Source organism: Esox lucius, chromosome 7, assembly GCF_011004845.1.
Source record: "Esox lucius isolate fEsoLuc1 chromosome 7, fEsoLuc1.pri, whole genome shotgun sequence".
NCBI lineage: Eukaryota > Metazoa > Chordata > Actinopteri > Esociformes > Esocidae > Esox > Esox lucius.
The window spans coordinates 50,311,506-50,315,356 of record NC_047575.1 but is presented as its reverse complement, the minus strand read 5'-3'; positions in this window follow the sequence as shown (position 1 = coordinate 50,315,356).

The window sequence follows — 3,851 nt, the reverse complement described above, 5'->3', positions numbered from 1 at the left end:
GCTGGCTTTACTTAATATCAGATCTCTCGCCAACAAATAATTCTTGGAAAATGACATAATATCCTACAATTTTCCTAGATTTTATGTTTCTCACTGAAACGTGGCTAACAGTAGATTGTAGTGCTACTATTCTTAACGAGACACCACCCGAAAAAATGTGGTTATATGAATACGCTTCGAAATGGTAGGAAAGGAGGAGGAGTGGCTGTCCTATTCAAAGATACATTCCAGTGCAAAGAAAATACAATTATTTTGAATACCTCTGTTTCACATTGAAGGTGCTCCCCAATTATTATTTTTTTAACCATTAACAGACCTCTACGATACTCTGCAAATTTTATTGATAATTTAAATGAATTACTCTCTGTTATATCTGTTGATTATAACTTGTTTATAATAAAAGTGGATTTTAACATCCACATAGATAATAATACAGAAAGTTAAGGCTAAATAACTTTTGATCTCACTCAACATGAAAGAGGGTACACACACTCAAGGCCACATTCTAGATCTGGATCTCTAAAGGTCTTGATATTTCCTATGTCCTGTTTAAAGACTTGTCCATGGAAGATAATTTCTGTGTCTTTTCCAGTAAACTGTTTCTGTTAAGAAAAGGTACATTAATGAGAGTACCAATGCTCAGTTTATGGAAGCCATAGTTATCTCTCTAACAATAAGTGCTGAGTCAGTTGATGTACTCCTGGATAATTTTAATGCCAAAATATTGAATTTCATGGATCGTAAAGGTAAAGAAAACTATGAGCAAACAGAAAACACCATGGAGAACCACCATGATGGTCGGCACCCTGAAAAGAGAATGTAGGAAAGCGGAACGTAGGTGGAGGAAAACTAAACTTCAGATCCACTATGACATCTATAAACAAAGCCTTGGTAGCTTCAACAATGAGTTACGCAGGGCCAGACAGCAACATTTATCAGGAATGATCAACAAGAATATCAACAATACCAGCACTCTATTTATCATGGTCGACAAGCTTACAAACCCAATAAAGCAGATAGCATCAGAACTCATGTCCACTGTGAAATGTAATGAATGTGCATGTTTCTTAAGTGAGAACTACACAGTCTAACAAGGTCTCTGTAGCGTCATTACGATGAACAAGACATTGGTTGGTTATTATGTTGCAATTTAATACAATTGATCAAAAATCCCTAGAAGAAACAGTTCGACATCTTAAAGCTTCCACATGTTGTCTCGACACACTGCTATCAGATATATATATTTTTTTTTTAACTCTATAACAATGGACCTACAGCAAATAGTTAATAGCTCTCTGCAATCAGGCATTTTCCCAACATCTCTAAAACAGCTGCCATTAAGCCCCTATTAAAAAAGAGAACATTGGATGTATCTATAATGAACAACTATAGACCTGTATCAAATCTCCCTTTTATAGCCAAGATCCTTGAGAAGGTTGTCTTCAATCAACTCAGCCATTTTGTGAACTCAAGCGTCTCTGAGACACATTTCAGTCAGGCTTTCCGACCTCACCACACTACTGAAACGGCCCTGATTAAAGTTATAAATGATATACGGCTGAATACTGATTCTGATAAAATAACAGTTCTGGTTCTATTAGATCTCAGTACAGAATTTGACACGGTAGATCATAGAAACACTTCTGGACAGGCTGAAGAATTGGGTCGGACTCTCCGGGACAGTCCTTGATTGATTCAGATCTTATCTAGATGACCATAGTTACTTTGTCACCACTGGTAATCATGAATCTGATAGGGTGGCACACGTTTGGGGCACATCAAAGATCTTCTCGTAGTTTATTCCGTGTCTATGACTGAGCGCTTAAACGTCACATTGTTAGCATTACAGCTTTTATAGCTTCATCTTGGAATCTACTACAGAATCTACCAGTTATGTTTTTTTTTGTTTTTTTTACCAATCGTTAAATGATTTTTCTGTAATGCAAGTTCTGGTGCTATCAGAGGAATAACCTCTGTGTAAATGTAACAATCTGCAGATGATGAATAATGCAAGTTCTTGTGCTGCAGTTTAGATATCGATGTAGGGTATTATCTCACAAAAGGACTGATGAGTTTATCCAAGCACTGGAGCGTGAGGATTGAGATACCGGGGGGGTTCAGTAAACTGTAATTCATTGAGGATGAATATAAAATGCATGTACAGACATGGCAGGAATGTCCCCCTGGAGAAAGCCGGGTAAGACATTGATGCAATGATTATCTCACAAAGGGACTGACGGGTTCAACCTAGCATTGGAGTGCAAGGATTGAGATACCAGGGTGGAGAGTCCCCCTGGAGGGTGGTTAGAGAATTGTAACAATCTGACTGTTTTTATTCTATTGCATTTTTATTGTTTTATTTTTCTTTATAAAGCACATTGAATTGCTTCTACGTATTAATTGTACTATATAAACTAGCTTACTTAATCAAATATGTGCTTTCAACCACATTTTTTTTACCCTATTTACTGATAGGGTCTTTCCTATAGATCTAAATGCATTTGTCATTTTAATTACTGTTTCTATTGATACACTGTCCTGTTGAGAAGTCCATGTGACTGAAGCTCCTGCCATCCGTGCTCTAATAATAACTTTGTATAGAGCTTCTCTAGCCCAAAGTGCTTTACACAGCAGTAAAGAAGCAAAAGTAATAAGCAATTGCAAAAATAATTAGGTACATTAAAATAAAATAGTAAGCAATAGAAATATAATAAGCATAAAGACAATAGAGCAAAAATAAATCAAATACTATAAAATTACAGTAAAACATTAATGAATGCCATCTTACAAAGATTTTTAAGCATGATTTAAAAGAATGCACTGATGTGGCATCTCTGACATTCTGTGGTAGGCTGTTCCAGAGTCTAAGGGCCCATATAGCAAAGGCCCAGTTCCCTTTAGTTTTCAGTCTAGAACACCCAGAAGTCCTTTTTCAGCTGATCTGAGAGGCCTAACAGTGCAGTATGGGTTGAGCATGTCACTCGTAATCAGGTGCCATGTAGTGCCTTTAATCTGATGAGTAAAACCCTTCAATTCACCAGCCTCCAATGCAGAGCCCCCAACACAGGTAATGTGAAACCTCCATGTTGTCTTTTTGAGACGTCTGGCAGCGGAATTCTGCACTACTTGTAGTTTACCAAGGGTCTGTTGGTAGAGGCACGCATGAAGCCTCTTTAACAGTCACTTTGATCCTTTCCTATTGCCATCTTGGTCTAGAATCGACTTGCTCAGCAGGATTAAACACGCCACGGAGCATGATAGGATGTTAATTGCTTAATTTTATCATGCAGTATACCTGTATGGAAGCATCAATATTTCCTTATGTTCCTACTCAAATTTGTAAACCGTCTGTATATACATGTTCAGTTGTAGTCAGTTGTTTAATATTAATTATTTAAATTAACGTGATCCCAAAGGTTGTGTTCTTTTCAATATGTTTTCTCAGACTTTGTGTATGTACATAAGTTTGGATGTAGTGATGTACTTATTCAAAGCTGTTATCTGTTCATTTCTCCCAATAATTTGTTACATTGTTGGCATAGGGTTAGGGTTAACCTTTATCTAACCCTTTCCGTGTTGGTGAAAGATTATGATAGTTAACCATTTATTACATATTATAAAAAGTTTCAATTCGATACAGAATTACTCAGGCTACGTTTGCATCTCAAGACATTTAACTAATTGTACTAAATCTGTTGATTTGTCAAAATGCCTATTGTATTGATTTAAAAAAATATCTAATTGTGCTGCATGTGTAAAACAGCCGTAGCCACTCTGTCATCTATTCCGCTATGTATATTATCCACACCGTTCAACAGACCGTTGTCATGCGTCTTTGCCATCACTAAACA